General features: G+C 46.6%; 1 long non-coding RNA gene across 1 annotated transcript in view; it reads left to right on the plus strand.

The window, feature by feature from the left end:
- Positions 1-217: 217 nt before the first annotated feature.
- Positions 218-18,819, plus strand: part of LOC109455175 (uncharacterized) — a 92,849-nt gene continuing 74,247 nt past the window's right edge. Inside the window, exon 1 of the long non-coding RNA XR_012489686.1 lies at positions 218-381. This is a non-coding gene — a long non-coding RNA (uncharacterized LOC109455175). The remainder of the gene's footprint in view (positions 382-18,819) is intronic.

Here is an 18,819-nt window from a genome sequence, read left to right on the forward strand (position 1 = left end):
GGGAGGGAGACAGAGAGACTGAGATAAGGAAAGGAACACACCGAGACAGATCACTGCATGGGACCCCACTGAGGTAGCCATTTTGCCTTTTACTGGATTTTCAGCACTCACATCTACATCCCTGTGAGGACGACCTAGATGCCACACTTGTCCTTGAAGCTCCCTGACCTTCAGCTGTGCCTGCTTCCAATGAAGACCTGCTTCCCTTGTGCTGACTTCCTTGTGCAATCCTAAAAGTGTCCCCAACGCTATGTGGTTATTCCTTCTTTGTGTGTCAGCCTCACACCAAGGACTGGGAGCATTTGGAGAGCAGGAACCTGCTGTCGACAGGCTCACCCTCCAGTCTCCCACACCTGTCCCCAGCAGGCATGGGTCAATTGGGTGAGTTGATTCTTTACTTCATTTTTCCTACCAGGAAGTGTTCAAGGGCATGACAGTGTGCTCACACCCTTCGTTTGTGTTTGGGACAATGGCCCCAGCCTCTGGAATCCCCGTCCTCCTGGTTGTGGTCTGTTGAGAAAGCTGTGGCAGCACTGTCCACTCCTGTTGAGGAGCTGTGCTGTTAAACAGGACAGAAGGGGAGCTGAAATCGAGAAGCCCAGGTCAGGAAGTGACGGAGGGTACCCTGTGTGCTGGCCAAAGCCCATGGGTCCTAAATGGGAAGACTGTTCACACCGTGGGCCCAGAGGCATTTGGACAGTGAAGCTCTTGGACAAGAGGTGCAGGGCTAAGTCTGTGAATAGCGCAAAGGTGTGGGAGGACCCCTCGGGGCTGGTGTGCTGTGAGACCCGTGGGCGGGCATGGTGTGTGTCTGTTGCACAACTTCCCAGTGGTCATTGAACTTGGACTGAGTGACCAAAACCAAGATCCTCCTGCCTCCATCTTCCTTCCCAGCAGGCTGAAGGCCCAGGGTCTCAGCTGAGTGGATCACATAAGAAGCCCAGTTTAAGACTTGAGGGATGGCACCACGTCTGGATTGTGCTAGAAGTTCTCTCATCCGTTGCCAAGACGGTTTCCTTTGAGGACAGCCCTGACCACATGTTGGCCTTGCCTCCGGGGGGTTGTGCAGGATGGCTGGACCTGCAGCCCCTTCCAGGGCCTGATGTTGGCCTGCGAGCTCATCCCTGAGAGCCGGGACTTTTCCATCTTTTTGTTCCCAGACAGCCTTGTCTGGAGCCCTAGACCTTTAGGAATGTTTTCCCTGGGTGCCAGGTTGCCACTATTGAGGTCTGAGTTCTCTTCCATTCCCTCTGGCTGGAATGTGGTTCTGAGTGTGGGTGGAGGAAGTCGTGAGCATGGTTCTCGTTTGCATCCTTGACGACTCTCCAGCAAGAAAAGAGGTCAGGACTTGTTGTCTGTTTTTGCTGTCTCTTCTCGGCATGGGGATTCTAGTGACAGGGAAGTGGGTCTTTGAAGAACGGGGCGGAAGCAGAGCTGGGTTTTACTTCTTCTGCCACCCCTACCTTCGTTTCATGCCATGGCATTGCCAGCCTCTGTTGGGTGTAGTTAAAATCTTATTTTTGAGCAGGTTCTGGTTCTGCTGCTCACTCACTGTGTGACCTGACACCACTCACTTGCCATCTCTATGCTTCAGATTCCTCACCCAGCTGTGCCTCTTCTGACTTAGCATTTCAAGCCTTCTCTGTACTCCAAACCTGCCAGTCCCAGGAAAGGCGTCACAATTTTCCTTGCTTTTCAAAAACAAAGGACAGAGACGGATATGCGATCTCCCCTCCTCAACATGAGCCCCGGTTTCTCTGTAGGTGGAGTTAGCATGATGGTTCCTCCTGGGCTGTAGAGAGGAAGACATGTGGGTCAAGCTTGAAAGGGATTTGCAAACTGAAATGGGTGATGCAAATATTTACACCAACATCTGCCCCAATCCTCTCCCAGGTGTCACCCTCTGTATTGTATCTTCTGTTTGCCTGTTTCCCCCACAACACTCTGCTCTTTGGGTGTGTCCTCCCTCGACAGGCCTGGCTGTAGTGACCAGTCTTTCCATTCAGAGAGCGTTAGGTGCACCTGGCCCTGTGCTAACTGGTGCCTGTGTGTGAGCACAGCTCTGTGATCACCTCCACTTCAAAGATGGGGAGACTGAAGCACAGAGAGTTTACACAACAGCTCTGGCCGTGGTTCTTATTCCTCCCCCCCAGCTCAGCTCTCAGCTGTGCCGCGGTAAGCTGGTGTGTGTGTACAGGTGTGTGTGTTGGGTTGTCTGTGTTGTGTATGTGTTTGTTGGTTCATGTGTGTGTTTGGTGTGTGTGGGCATATTGGTAGGTGTGTTTGTGTTTGGGTGTGTGTTGGTGTGTGTATGTGTGTTTGGTGTATGTTGGTGTGTCTGTGTGTATTGGTGTGTGTTGTTGTGTGTTTGGTGTGTGGGTTTATGTTTGTATGTCTGTTGGGTATGTGTGTATTGGGGTATGTGTGTGTTGGTATGTTTGGTGTGTGGGTGTGCGTTGGTGTGCTTGTGTTTTGTGTTGTACGTTGGTATGTGTGTGTGTCTTTTTGTGTCTGTGTGTGTCGAGTGAATATACTACTGCGTATAGAGCCCTGGGCCAGAAATATAGTAAGTTCTCAATAAATGTGGGTTATTATAAAGGCTTAGGACTTCTTTTTTTTTAACCTTATTTTTCTTATCAAGACCCAACATTCAGTAAAGCACACAGATGTTCACTGTAGAGTTTGACCATTTTCACATGAGTATACCTACATGTAACCACCACCCAGATCAAGATATTGGGCACTGCCAGCTCCCTAGCAGGTTCTCTCTAATCTCAGCTTCTCACTCTTCTGACTTCTGTCTTTATGGATTGGTTGCGCCTCGTTTCAGACTTCACATAAATGGAATCATACAGTGTATAGTCTTCTGTGTTTGGTTTCTTCAATTCCATAGATTGCCTGTGAGGTTAACCCATGTTGCTGTGTTTAGCAGCAACTTTATTCTTTTAACCACTGCGTAGTACTGCTCTGTATGAACTCACCGCCATGTACTTATCCATTCTCCTGTCGATGGGCATTTGGGAGGCGGCCAGTTTGGGCTATCATGCAGAAAGCTTCTGTGAACAAGGCTTCTGTGGACATAAGTACTGATTTCAGTTGGGTATCAGCCCAGAAGAGAATTTGCTGGGTCAGAGGGTGTACCTGTCTTTGGCTTTAATAGATGCTGCCAAACAGGTCTCTGAAGTAGTTTAAAGTTATGATCCAAACAGCGATCGCTGAGAGTTCTAGTTGCTCCATATCCACATCCTCGCTGTCACAGGTTGGTTTCTCCAGAAGCAGATTATCTGGTGGAGTTTGGGTTACAAGACACCTGTTAGGGACCAGCCCCTGTGAAGAGAAAGGAAAGAAGCAGGACTAGGCAGAAAGAGAATTTGATCTGTGACACAGGCCAAGGGAGCCCCAGTCAACCTAGCAGGGAGGGAGCCCATCACAGTGACCCCCTGGGGAGGAACCGGCCTACCTCCAAACCCTGCCTCACTCGGTCACCGGATGTGGACTGTCCTGGGGGGGCCATGGGCTCGGGCAGGGCAGCTTTCAGTAGCAGAGGCAGGTGTTGAAGGAGCTCGTAGCTGCCTGCTGAGGCACTCCCCTTGAAGGGGCATCTCTCAGTCCACCACATCACACTAGCCGTTGAGCAGGGCTGGGGTGGTATCCTACTGAGATTTTCGTCGGCGTTTCTGTGATGACTCAAGATGCTTTTGTGCTCGTGGGCCATTTGAGTGTCCTTGTTTGTGTAATGCCTGTGCAAGTCTTTTGCCCAGCTTTAAGATTGGGATGTTTATCTTTTTCCTATTCATTTATAAAAGTTCTTTATATATTCTGGACATGAGTTCTTTTTCACAGGTGTGCTGCACACATCTTCTCTCAACCTGTTTTATTTAGGAAAAATTCGCCTACCCCAGGGTCCTTTTCTAGAAGATTTACACGTTAGGTCTATGATCCACCTCAAATTAATCTTTGTCTATGGTATGAGGTAGGTTTATCTTTTCCCCCTTATAGCTATCCTGTTGAGCTAATACCATTTGCTAAAAGACCACTTTCCCCATTGAATTGCAGTGCCTCATTATTGTAATTCAGGAGGTTGGATATGTACCGGTCTCCTGGGCTCCCTGTTCTGCTTGATTTGACTACGATTATGCTGTACCACACTGTCTTACTTACTGCAGATTTATGAAAACTCTTGACATCTGGAAGTTTAAGTCCTCCAGTTTTGTTCTTTTTTTAAGATTGCCTTGCCTATTTCATGTCCTTTGAATGCCCACGTAAATTTTATAATCAGCATGCCAATTCCCCCAGAAATACTTCCTGGGATATTGATTGGGTCTGCATTGAATATACAAATCAATTTGGGGAGAATTGACATTTCAATATTATTGTGTTGGCCAATCAATCAATGAACATGGTTTAATCCTCAATTTTTTTTAAGTCTTCCTTAATTTTTCTGCTATGTTTTGTAGTTTTTAGCATAGAGGTCTTATACGTCTTTAGTCAGATTTATTCATAAGTACTTGATTATTATAAATAACATTTAATTTTTTTAATTTTCTAACTTTTGCTAGTATATAGAAATTCAGTTGATTTTTGTTATATTGATTATATCCAGCAACTTTGCTAAATTTATTCATTCATTCTAATAGTTTATAGATTATTTGGGGTTTTTCCATGCACAGTATTATTATCTGAAATAATGACAGTATGTTTCCTTTCCAATGTTTTTTCTCTTTATTTCTTGCCTTGTCAAAATGACTAGGTCCAATGTTGAATAGAAATGATAGTGGTGGATATTCCTTTCTTATTCCTATCCTTAGGAGAAAAGCATTCAATATTTCATCAGTAATGATGATGTTAGGTGAGAGAGAGAGAGAGAGAGAGAGAGAGAGACCCTTTATCTGATGATTAAGAAAGTTCCCTTTGATACTCTATTTTTTCTGAGAGTTTTTATCATGGATGGGTGGTGAATTGTAACATTTTTCTTTATCTATTGATTTTAGCTCACATCTACAGATGCAGCTCTCAAAAGCTGGGAGGTGGTTTGTGGCTGGTCTCAGGCCAGAGATTTCAGAGGGAGTTGTGCCCTGGTGGGGGCCAGATGACATGGCTGCAGGAGGGCAGGCGTGTTGGGTACCCCTGGAGAAATGAGGCAGTGACATGTGCTCACCCATCTCAGGAGTCCGTGTGCATTCCTGCTCTGCTCACTCCCAGGAAGGACTTGGGATCTGTTTTCTGAGTGGAAACCATTATCTTTTATACAATCCTGTGCCAATGCTAGGCATCATGGGGGGACACACGGCACAAGTACTGACCCTTCAGGGCTCTGAGGTGTCCCCAAATGTCATGTCATCCTATAGCCTTTAGGAGGAACCAGATTTGGGCTAGAACCAGTGGGCCTGTATCTCTTTCCTCAACCCCCATAGTATCTCCCTGCCAGGGAACAAAGGCCCTTGGGAGTAGTTGCATCATGTACAAACAGGGAAAGAGCAGTGGAAAATGATCAAACGATTTCCATCCTCATCCATTTCATCCCCTGCCTAGTTGTCTTGTGGATTCTTGGCCTTCCCAATGTGGTCTGGGAAGACTTAGAAAGTTTTCTTCCAGAGCCCCAGGAAGCCAAGAACAGGAGCTGCCTCAGGCTATTTCTGTCCCTGGGTCCCCTTCCAAAGGATTTCTGGGTAGATGAGAGAGATTGTGGCTTGTGGGCTGTCACGGGAGAGGGCCTATCATTTCAGATTTCTGGCGTGGCTCAAATATTCAAATTCTCCCATTTCCGCACTAGATACCTCAGTCCACTGGGAGTAAAGGCTGTGCCTCCAAAGAATGGCCAGAGCATTTGCTGCTTCTGCTGCCTCTGCTTGGGCTCCATCACTGTTTTCCAAGGAAAGTCTCTGTTCCAGCCAGACTAGTGTGGAAGTTAGGAAAGTTTGGGTTACAGGTGACAGAAAACGGATGGCAAACTAGCCCAACCCTCAAATACGAGGGATTTATTGGTTCACAGATCTAAAAAGTCTAGGGAGAGATGGCTTCAGGTGTGGCTGAATCCAGGTGCTCAACAATTGTCATCAAGAATGTGACTCTCTCTGTCTTTGGCTCTGGTTTCTTCTGTAAGGACTTCATTCTGAGGCAAGCTCTTCTCTTGCAGTGGCAAAGAATATCTAGGCATATGTCCTCACAAGTTGGTAACTCCAGTGGTAAGACAATACAGCTTTTCAATAGATGAGGCAAAACTCCCAGGAAAGGCTCTCATTGGCCAGGCTCAATTCACACTCCCATATTGAGAATGAGCCCCATTGGAAGCATCTGGTCTGAGAATGTGAGAAGAGTGCATCCTGAGAGGGAAAAAGGGTGTTGCAACCAGAATTAAGTGTGCCAGGCAGGCAAAGCCACCGGGTGCCACCTCCTGCAGCTGCCTCTGCCCACCATCAGGCCTTTGTTCAAATGTTTCCCTTTGTGGAATGTTGTTCTCGTTCCCAGGCTTAATGCTTCACTTCCTTCAATCCTCCCCTCCCCTGGAAAGCCTTCCCTGGCCTTCCAGCTCACACACACCTCCTCCTGCTTTGAACTTACCATGTGCCAATGGCCTACACATTTGATTTGATTTTAAAGTAATGTAACTGGATTGCCTTCTTCTGATCACATCAAGATAATGCTTGTTCCTCAGACAAATCAGAAAATACAAAGATGAAATCCCATTACCCACAGAGGCTCCTCTGGGGGAGGTGATACTGTGCCCAGGCCTAAAGTGTGAGTAGAAATAAAACAGGAGAGGAGCAGGGCCAGGAGTGTTTCAGGGTAGGGAACCAGTGACATGAGAAGACTCAGGGGGTCTGAAGAAGTGACAGGAGTTCAGTGAGCAGGAATGGAGTGAGAGAGGGTCAGAGGTATGGAGGAGGTGGGCAGAGGCTTGAGGGCCGTGGTGAGGAGATTGGCTTTTATTCTACATGAGACAGGAAGCCATTGGAGGACCTTAATCAGGAAGGCAATGTGTTCTGGTTGGCATTTGGGAAAGCCATCCGGCTGTGGCGTGGAGAAGGCAGAGAGGCAAGGCTGAAACTCGGGAGGCCATCACGCTCATCCAGGCTAAAGAAAATGCTGGTTCTGCCCAAGGTGGTGGTCCTGGGAAGCAGAGAAGCAGGGCTATGGTGTGGAGGTTGTGGGGTCGGGGAGAGGAGTGAAGTGATTTCTAGTCTTCTGGCTTGAGTAGATGTGTGGATGGGGTATATATTCTGCCACGGGGATGACAGAGGGTTGCAGACATTCTCTTTAGATGGACACCAAAAATGAGTTTATACTCACATTTTACGTAAGCATAGAATCGTTTTGATGAGTGCTTTTTACCCCCATTAAACTGATCATTTTTCAATATCAGTAATAAACTGAGGGTTGCTAGATGTGTGTGGGGGGGGGATAAGGGGGAAGGTGAGGGGATTAGAAAATAGTCAGTAACCACAAGATGGCCACGGGGTTTTGAAAAATAACTTGGGGAATGTAATCAATAATGTTGTAAAGATTTTGTAGGGTATCCGATGGACACTTGTCTCATTAGGGAGACCACCTCAGGGATGATGTAGATGCCTGATCACTGCACTGTACACTTGCAGCTGAAGCTGAACAATAATGAATGTCAACTACAAGTTTATGTGTGTGTGTGTGTGTGTGTGTGTGTGTGTGTGTGTGTGTGTGTGTGTATGTATGCTTACAAGAAGCGGAGTACAGCATTAGGAATAGAGACAGTGGAAATGTAATGGCTGTGTGCGATGTCAGAGGGATAGTGGATGGGGGGAGGGGGGCTCACACAGTGTGAGAGATAGAAATGATACATGTCTAAGTATTACTTTGTCTTGTGCATCTGAAACTAATAAAAAATAATAATAATAAATCTTCATAACATCCTTGGCAATGCCTGCGTATTATTCCATATGATGTGCTATAATTTTTTAACCAATCTCCCACAGGAACACTTAAGTTGTTTCTGTACTGCCCATTTAGTACTTGATTAGTCACCAGATTGCTTTGTTTCTCAGTTATTTGTCCCATTATCTCATCTATAATTTCCTAATCCAGGAACAGCAATCTCTTTCTGCTCCTTTCCTTGGCATCTTGTATTTTGGCCACTAGATGGTGGTGTTGCATAGTATCCCCCAGTGGTTCCAACCCACTCCAGTCTCAGCCCTGGGAACTGAGGAGAAGGGCACCCAACCTCCCAACTCTGACCTCCACCCAAAACAGAAGAGGACAGCCTTCCTCCGAGACCTGTGGTGGGGGGACCTCATATTCTCGGTGCCCAAAGAACTCCTACTCTAGTGATGACTTGCTACCCAGTTGCAATGGATGTTTCCACGCTTCCCTGCAGGGATGAGGGGTTGGCCCCTTGGGCAGTGGCTTCTGAAATGTGGTATCCAAATTGCTGATGGTGCTGGAGATGGTTTGAGGGGGTGCCAGGACCTACATTACAAAGCTTATTTGTTTTTTGTTTTAAGAAAAATGTTTGTTCTTCAAATCCATGACTTCACAGATACTATTTTTATTTAGAATGAGGTTAAAAGAAAAAGTTTTAAAATTTGAAATTTAAAGAAAAACTGTATATCACAGATAAATCATTGGCTTCATTGCAAATCATGGTCTTCTAACAGTGGGTCTAGATGAGAAAGTGTGATGGATTCATAAAATCTTAGAATGACTGAATATAAAAACTTAGATCATGGAGAATAATCTTAAACTCTTGGAGCCCCAGTGTAGTCTTTGAAACATTGTATCTTTGGCTGCATTTTCAGAAATATGGTGTGACAGGTCTGCTTCAGATCCCTTCTTTGGCAGAGGAGGAAATTAAGTCCAAAAAGGGAGACTGAATGACTTGCAGGAAGCCCTGCTGAACGGTGGCCCTGACGCTCTTACCTTCTTACTCCCGCCTTCTGTCTCACCTTTCCCTGGTGACCTTAGCTCTCCCTCTGCTTCACGATGCTCAGGGCTTCCAGCTGTGGCCCACCAAGCAGCCTCATACCAGCCCTTTCTTTTCTCTTTATCAACACTTACTCATCCTGTCTCCTTCACAGGAGCTTCTTCTCTATGCTGGCAAATCTGAGGGGTTAATTAATCCATATGCCGCATATTAATTGGCAAATGAGTGATTTATATAAACACATGTCCTCCCTCGCAAATGACATGTGCCTCCTACAGAATGCTGCAGAAGGTCAATGGACACAGGGTGATACTGATGGTAAAATGTGAGCGTCTGGCATCTTGGGTGTCCTTCAAATCACCACCTATGTAGAGCCTCAAGTTTTGCTCTTCTTTCCCACCTGAGAATGAGGAGATTAGATTTGGGATTGTAGAGATTGGACACCCAGGGAAAACTCCTTGCTGTTGTGTCCTTCCTAATCTCAATGTTCAGATGTCTAACTGAAGATCAAACTCATTAGCTTCTCAAGTACTGAATGTTTAGAAATCCTTCCCATCTTCCATGACGCAGGTGTCACCACCTCTAGGGAGCCTTCCGGGATTACCCCCCCCCCCAGAACTGAACATCTTCCAAGGGCCTCATATCAGTACGCCTCATTTGTCTCCTAGCTGTATGCTCCAAATTGTGTTCACTAATAATCTCTGTGGGATGATTATTCCCTCAGTGTCCTTCTAATGTGTTAGAATTAGTGACCCAGACTTTGCCAACACAGGGAGCAGTTCAAAATGCTGTGGCTTGCAGAAAACCAAAGGATTTACTGGAGTGGTCACTCCTCACCTGAGCCAGAGAGTTCTTCTGGGAATGAGGGCCCAATGTTGCCAAATCTTTTGGTTTTTCTGGAAATCTGGACGTTTGAAGTAAAATCTACCAATTTAAAATATTGATAATTATTTTTACATAAAAACCGCTCCTTTCAGGCCAAGTAAAGCACATGGACAGATCTGGCCCTTGAGCCAATACTTTGAGGCCTCTGCTTCAGGCCCTTGTTGATTTGAGTGTGTTGGGTGTTGGGGTTCGTATGGTCACAGATGACACGGTGGTTTTGGCAGCCTTAATGGCTGCCCTTACCATTTATTTATCCGCTCACTGCCTGTTAGAGCATCTTGAACCCTACATTATTGAAGGCTTGCTGCAGAAGTCAAGTGTGTCAGTTTTAAAACAAGATTCCCAGATTCTTTGACACTCCTTCCATCAAAACGTAGGATACAACCTAGACTCCTCCTTCCCCTTGAATTTGGACCCTGTGGTTGCTTGGCCTATAGAGTAGAGCGGACGTAACACTGCCAGTTTCTGGACACTGGCTCTGGAACCCAGTCACTCTGCCCTGAGGAAGCCCGAGCAGCTCCTGAAGTGTCCTGTAGAGAAGAACCAAGACCCCACCCTCATCCCCAGCTGGGTGCTTCTCAGCAGCAGCACCAACTTGTCATCTGTGTGTCATCTTGGAAATGGATTTTCCAGGCTCCCCATCCAGCAGCCCCTACTGACACTGCATGGAGCAGAGATCAGCTTTGCCTTCTAAACCCTGCCTGCCCTGCAGATTAAGGAGCAAGAGAAATACCTGACATATTTAAAAGCTACTAAGTGTTGGGATTGTTTGTTTCACAGCAATAAGTAACTGGACATGGAGGGACCTGGGATCGAGTCCTGGCTCCCTTAGTCACTGACTCTAGGATCTCAGGTCCTTTTCCTCCCTGGACCTCAGTTTCCTCATTTAGGAAGGGTTTGGTCTGTCATCAAACGTTAGTGCAAATGTGGGTGACACAGTATCTGATGGGCAGCGATAGGACTAAGAAGTGGCATCACGACCTTGGAAAGCAGTCAGGCACCATCTAGGGAAGCCAAAGCTCAGACCCTGAGCCCTAGTCTTCGCACCCCTTGATCAATGTTTGCACCCAGGACAGCTGAATTGTGAGGGCAAGCAATGAGACACAGCCTCGCCACCCATCAGCGGGAGAAAGCTTTACTAAATCGTGGTTTCTTTATAGCCTGCCAGTGAATGGATTAGAGCTCTGTGGAACAATGTAGAGCAACCTCACTAACTGATGTTGAATCAAAAAAGCAAGTTGCAAGTGACATGTACAGTGTAGTCCCATTGATATAAAGATTGAGAACAAGCAAAAACCAGTCATGTTTACAGATGCAGGATCTCCAGGGAACCAGGGCAAGTACATGGGTGGAGATCCCCGGGAGAATCTGACCAGTTCCTGCTGCAGTGTGAGGGCACAGGGCTGGGGCCCAGTCCTGCCTGGACCCATCTAAAGGTGGACTAAGAGGGGGCTGGGAACATGGCCAGGCTGGTCCTGTCCTCAGGGACTTGTCCACCGAGAATAGCATGTGGCGTGAGGTGACCTGGTAGAAGTGGATTGTATGAGGTGTCCTGTAAGGGAAGGTGTCAAGGGGCCCAGGAGTGCCCATGCCGGGGTGGGGTGGGGGGACACACAAAGCACCTCTGAGAGTGAGCACCTATGTGTAGGCAGCTGCCACAGAGAGGGCTGGATGACAGGTGATGATAGCACTGCCCAGGGGGCCCTCTCCGCCCCCCTGTGCACTCCCCGCCCAGGAGGAACTAGGACTGGCCTATGTACTCACGATTAGGCCTCAGCTGGCTGGCGGGGCAGGTCTCAATTTAGACACAAAATCCAAATGTTGATTTAATTTGGACTAGGCTGGACTTCCCAATACCTACAACAAGACCTCTAAGGATGCCCGGAAGTGACCGGAAAGACCACGAGGGCTGCTGGGTAGGGCATCACCTCAGACAGACCTCATCATCTGAGAACAGTAGAATTGCTTCAGCTCGCCGCCGCCCACCAAGTCCCCCTTCAGCTCCTTGCCAGGCATCACTGATCCCCTGGGAACACCAGGCTTCCCCTAACCCGGGGAGTGGTTCTCAGGCTGGGGCTTCCCCATTGACGCCCTTCCCAGGGGTCCATGCCTGAGAAATTCATAGCCCACACATCCCCACAGTGGCCTCCCTGAAGTCATGAGAACACTGACATCTTCATAGCCAGGAGATGGCCCGCCTGTCGTCACCCCCTCAGCAGACATGGCCCCTGGTTTCATCCAGTTGCTGGGTGAGGAAACTCAGGCCCGGAGAGGTCCCGTCTCAGGTTACCACTTATCCAGTGAGAGGCCAGGCTGCGTTCCTTTCTTTTGTTTGTTTGTTTTTAACGGTGGGAAATATACATAACATACAATTTATCACCTTAACCATTTGTAAGTGCACAGTTCAGTGGCATTAAATACATTCACGTTGTTTTGCAGCCATCACCACTACCCACCTCCGAAGCTCTTTTTCATTTTTCCAAAGTGAAACTGGACTCATTAATCACAGCTCTCCCTTCCCCCTCCCCTCCTGCCCCTGGCAACCACCATTCTACTTTCTGTCTCTATAAATTTGACAACTGTAAGTACCTCATATAAGTGGAATTATACAGGATTTGTTTCTTTTGTAACTGGCTTATTTCACTCAGCATAATGTCCTCAAAGTTCATCCATGTTGTCGCATGTGTCAGAATTTCCTTTCTTTTTAAGACCAAATGATATTCCATTGTATGTATAGACCACATTTTGTTTATCCATCCATCACCAGGAAAAAGGTCAATGGACACTTGGGGTTGCTTCTACCTCTTGGTTATTGTGAATAATGCTGCTCTGGAAATGGGTGTACAAATATCTCTTCAAGACCGTACTGTTAATTCTTTTGAGTATATGTACCTACCAGCGGAATTGCTGGATCATATGGCAATTCTATTTTTAATTTTTTCCTCCTGTTTTCCACAGCAGCTGCACCATTTTACATTCCCATCAACAGTGCACAAGGGTTCCAATTTCTCCACCAACACTTATTTTCTATTTTGCTGATAACAGGCCCCCTCATGGGTGTGAGGTGATATCTCATTGTGGTTTTGGTATGCGTTTCCCTAATGATTAGTGATACGGAGCATCTTTTCATGTGCTTCTTGACCATTTGCATGCCATCTTTGGAGAATCATCTATTCAAGTCCACTTTTTTTTCTTTCCCACTTATTCACCCACTTTTTCATCCAGTTGTTTGGTTTTTTTGTTGTTGTTGAGTTGTAGGAGTTTTTTTAAATATATTTTGGATATTAACCCCTTGTCATATAAGTGATTTGCAAATGATTTCTCCCATTCTATAGATTGCCTTCCCTTAGTTTCAAAAATAAGCCTCTTTATTAAGGTATAATACATAGAGGAAAATGCATGGAACACAAGGATACAGCTTGATGTGTTGTCACAAAGTGAGCACACCTTTGTGACCGAAAGTCCCTCCCCTTCATCCTCACTGCCCATTCTCTCATCCCTAGAGGTCACCAGTATCCTGACTCTACCACCATAAGTTAGCTTTGCCTATTTTAAAACTCTATGTAAGTGGAATATCACAGTACGAACTCTTATTCCTGGCTTCTTTTGCTCATCGCTTTTGGAGATTCATCATTGCATGTAATTGTAATTTGGTCTTGTTTATTGCTATGTAATATTCCATGAATGGGTCTGCCACGCATCACCCTTCCACCTGTTGATGGACATCTGGACTATCCCCAGGTGCTGACGATGCTGAATTTCTGAAGCTGCTGTTGACAGTGGGTTGCTGTAGGAGGAGGGCACTATTATGCTCCCCATGTGAGAAGGAAAGGGAGAATCTGAGGAGAGACTAGAACCTACCAGCACCAGAGCTGGGGCTCTGCCCACCACTGTCTGACCTGCCTGCCCAGAGGCCTCCCCTGCCGCAGCTCAGACCTGCTTACACCCTCTTTCATGATTTCCCCAGCTCAGGTGGCTTGTTTGTCATCTGCCTGCCCTTCCCCAGTAAGCTCCATGAGTAAGTCCAGTGCCCAGGTGTGCTGCCTGCCAGACTCCATGCCACCTTCCCTCCACCAGCCTGGGCAGGGTTGGCGGGCGCTGGGCCTTCCCTTCCCATGCCCAGGGCCCTGCCCAGTGTCTACTCCGTGGGATTCTGCTCAGGGGATTCCAGGTGGAGACCAGCCTAATTTGGGCAGGAGTTCCCAGGTGTTATAGTACTGCAAACTCTGTGTGGGACCTTAGGCAAGTCACTTCACTTCTGTGCCTCAGTTTCCTCCTTTGTGTGATGATGTTGTTTAGAGAGTTATGTGACATGGTCCATGAGAAGTACTTAGCTGACTGGTCGATAACTGTCCACTGTCCTGTTGGCTGTGATTATTACCCCTGTTCTTTATTGTTGTCATGGAGACAAGGGAGGTATCAATTCCCAGGCCCTGCCAACTGGAGCAGGGTGCCTTCCCTGCCCCGTCAGTTATTCTTTTGTGTTTCTCGCCTCCCTTGAGCTTAGTAAAATGTTGCCCTCCCAATAACATCTTCGTGCCTAGGACACTACCGTCTCCTTTCTGGACTGGCCCTTGGAGGATCCCTGAGCCAAACAGATGGCTCCTCTCTTCCCCCACAGCCAGTTAAAGCAAAAAAATCAAAAGGTGCTAGATGTCCACAGTATAAAATGTGAGTCTCAAGAGAAAAACTGAAAAAACGGGCTTCTTGTCTCTCCCATTCCCGTGCCCTGGCTGTCTCATCCCCTCCCACGGCTGCAATATTCCCAGTCCCTTGTGTATGTTCCCAGAAATATTCTGTTTTAGACCGGAATTACTCCTGCATTTACTTTTCACACAAATAGGACTCTCTCCACACATTCTTCACCTTGCTATTATTGTTTTTTACAACAAAAAAATCAAATTGAGCAAAGCAGCCCCAAACCATTGCTGCTTAAACATTTTTAAAATTTATTTTGAAATAGTTGAAGATTCACAAGTAGTTGCAAAAATAGTACAGAGTTCCCATGGACCTTTTACCCAGCTTCCCCCAGCTCCCGCCAGTGATAACATCTTACATAATCATAGTGCATTGTCAAAACCAGGAAATTGACATTGGTACAATATTATTAACTCAGAATCAAACCTTATTTGGATTTCACCAGTTTTTACATGCAATAATTGTTTTGTTTTATTTTGTTTTCCGGTGCATAGTTCTATGAAATTTTACCACATGGATACATTTTGTAACCATCAGGATACAGAACTGTTCCAGTCACCACAAAGAAACTCCCTCCTGTTAACACTTTATAATCACACCCTTCCCCAGACCTATCCCTAGCAACCCCTGATCCCATCTCATCACCATAATTATGGCACTTTGACAGTGTTATATAAATGGAACCATACAGTACATAACCTTTGGAGATTGGCATTTTTTTGCTCAGCGTAGTGCCCTTGAGATCAATTCAGTGTGTTGTGTTTATTGACAATTCATTGCTTTTTATTGCTTCGTAGTGCTCCATTTAATGGCTGCACCACAGTTTGTTTATCCATTCACTTGTTGAAGGACATTTGGGTTGGTTCCAGTTTGGGGACGAATCAGGCTACTATGAATGTCCATATACAGGTCTGTGCATGAAGCTAAGCCTTCATTTTTCTAGGATGAATACCCGAAGTACAATCGCTGAGTTGTGTGGTAAGTGTATGCTTAACAAGGTAGGAAACTGCCACAGCGTTATCCAGAGTGGCAGTACCATTTTACATTGCCACCAGCTGTGTTTGAGAATTCTCGTTGCTGTGTCCTTGCCAGCCCTTGATTTTATTAGTATTTTTCTTATTTTAGTCATTTTGATAGGTTTGTATTACTGTTTTGTCAGAACTTTATTTTGCATGTCCCCAGTGGCTAATGATGTTGAACATCTTTTCTTGTACTTATTTGCTATCCAGATATCCATTCTGGGTGAACCGTTTGTTCACATCTTTTGCCCATTTGCAAATTTAATTTTTTGTTTTCTTACTATTGAGTTTAGAGTATTCTTTATACTCATATATTCTAGATATAAGTCCTTCTTGGGGTTTACAAATACCACTTTCTCCCAGTCTGCAGCTTGTCTTTTCAGCCTCTTAACAGAGTCTTTTGCACAGCAAACATTTTTTATCGTCAATGAGGTCCAGTTCATTCATTTTTCCTTTTCATGGATCGTGCCTTTCGTGTCAGGTCCAGACACCTTCCCTTGTACTTTATTATATCTTGTAGATAGTTCCCTATCAGCATGTAAAGAGCTTCCTTATTATGTTTTTGTGGCTGCAAGTATGCCAACGTACAAATAAAGCATAATTGATTTAAGCAGTTCCCTGTTGGGGGACCTAACTGTTTAAACTTGTGCTACTACAAACAGTGCTGCAATAAATAAGCTTGAGCATACATTGTTCTCACACTGTGGCTTCAACATGCCTGTGGGAGAAATTCCCAGAAGTGCGGTTGCTAGTCAAAGGGTTCAAGCATTTGTAATATCGATACTATCTTCCAGGGACCTCCCACTGTGAGGTCTGAGCGATTACTATTCCCCCCACCTCTTAACAACACAAGATTTTATCGGATTGTTTTTGGTCTTTTCCAATTTGAGAAGGGAAGCTTGATTTCTCCATGTGGTTTTAGTTTAGTGCTCTCTTCAAGCGCTCCCTGTGTTTTCTTTTCCTGTGAATGTTCAGCTCTTCTCCTGGGCTTGCTTTCCTGCTAGGCTCTTGGCCTGATTGATGAAAGAGCCCACCCTTCATTTTCTGAATGGGGTGGGCCATGGGACCAGGGACTTCCTCCCAGGCCAGTCTTCACTCGCTGATGGGGCTGCGACCTGACCTGCTGCCACAAGTCTCTTCCCCCGTGTGGGCTCAGTGTACCTATCTATGAAATGGGGATGAGAATAGCACCTACACATAGGAATGTTGAGAGAAACTTTTGAGTAACTATGCACTAGAACAGTGCCTGGCACAGGAAGTGATACAGAAGTGTTAGCTCTATGTCTACCTGTGTTTAATACTATATTATAGCGTGAGTAAAGGCCTAGAGATGTGAAACTCCGTGAAAGGTGTGGGGAGCTAGAAGCTGCTGGGGTTTCTGGGTAAAACATAGAGAGTGGAGGGAGAAGTTGGTGCTGAGCAGAGGGAGGGACTGGGCGAGAGTCCCTGGGCCTTAGAACCTGCCGGCCAGAGCAGGCCAGTGGCAGGAGCTTATTGCTAGGACAAGAAAGCCGATGGACATAGAGGCCCAGGACCCAGGGGCTTGCATTCGTGGGATTTCCAGATCCCCACCTCAGTCTGGATGGGGTGGGGAGGGTCCAGCCTTCCCCAGCGAGTGGCCCTCAGAGATGCCACGGTCACTAATTGAGTGTCCATTCTGTGCCTCGGAACCCTCACCCACTTGGCATGCCAAAGGCTCAGTAGAGACCCATAAGGGGATAGGTAATTATTCACATTGTTGGGGGAAGCTGAGGCTCAGAGAAGGAAAGCAGCTTGCCCCAGGGCACACAGCAGGGAAATGACAAAGTGCGTCCCAAACCCAGGACTCCATGACTCGCCTCCAGGGCACCCCTCCCCCGGGAGTAAACTGTAGGTTCAGCTTGCCCACTGCCACTGCAGCTCTGGAAATACCTTGAGAGACTTTGATTGAAAATGTATGCCTATTGTTTTTTGTTTTGTTTTAATTATAGAACCAATAAATGCTCTCGGTAAAATATTAAAGCAGTACCGAAGAAAATGGAAAATCAAAGTTTCCCACCTCTCTGGCCCATAGCAAACACTACTGGTACCCAGCCCAGATCCACTCAGTCGTGCTCAGCCCCCTCCCTGGGCTTCTGGGGGCCTTGCTTCTAGTACCTGTGACTTTCTCCACAGGATGGTCCTTGGGCCCATGAGTAAGAGAGCCCAGAGTGCCTGGGGTTTATGACTCCCACTCTGACCCCAGGTGGCTGTTAGCCAGTGAGGGGCTGACTCAGGGCGCAGAACAAACTCTGAGGTGTGATTTACCCTGGAACCCTTCACAGCATCAGCCTCAGGCTACTGTTTTACCTGGTCACACCATGACCTGGTTTCTCTTCGTCCCTTTTCCTGTTTCCGCTGCTCCCCACCAGTCCCCCAGCACTGCCCTAACAAGTCACTCATACACACATCCTGGTCCCAGGGCTGGCTTTTGTGAAAGACAATCACAGCAAGTTGCAAAAACAGTCCCGATTCTTCACCCCTCTCTGGAACCATGTTCTTGGCTCATCACTTGGCAGCCCCCACCCACCTAGACGATAGGCCTGACCATGTGACTTACTGTGACCAAAGGGACACGAGCAATCAAGATGCAAGGGAGGCTTGAAAACGTGTTGTGCAATCTAGCTTGCTTGCTCTTGTGCCTCTGCCATTGCCATGATGTCATGTCCAGGCTAATGAGCTAGAGGATGAGACAAATGGCACCAAGCTGAGCCACTCCAGTTGTCCTAGCTGAGGCCACTAGCCAACCAACCCCCGACATCTGAGCAAGGCCAGCCAAGATCAGCAGAGCAGCCTAGACCTAGAGTAGCTGCCCCCAGGCTGGCGAGCAATCAGTTGTGTGCCACTGGCAGTTTTAGGGCTGCTTCTTACATAGCTTCATTGCGGCAGTAGGTAATGGATGTAGCAACCTCCCTCTGCTCCCTCAGATATCTTTTTGGTTGTTGGTTTTTGCACATGTGAGAGCATAACTCCTATACTATCCTGGCTGCCGATCCATCTTCCACTTGATACCATTGTAGTCATCCTCCCCTTGGCACACACAAGCCCCTTTTATTCCTTTTAACATTAGCATAATCTCCATCTCTGTGGCCCTACCAACTTATGTCCAGTCCTTTATTGATGGGCATTTGGGTCCTTACTGTATTTTCAGTGTAAGAAATGTCTCTGCATTGCGATCCTTGTGCATTCATCTTAGAGCACATAAATAAGGACCTCTGGGAGAGAAATTCCTCACCATGAGCTTGAGGATCAAGTTCAAGGTTTGATAGATACCACTTAATCTGAAAGACTAGACTTTCAAAAATC

The sequence above is a fragment of the Rhinolophus sinicus genome, linkage group LG10 (genome assembly GCF_036562045.2).
Source record: "Rhinolophus sinicus isolate RSC01 linkage group LG10, ASM3656204v1, whole genome shotgun sequence".
Classification (NCBI taxonomy): Eukaryota; Metazoa; Chordata; class Mammalia; order Chiroptera; family Rhinolophidae; genus Rhinolophus; species Rhinolophus sinicus.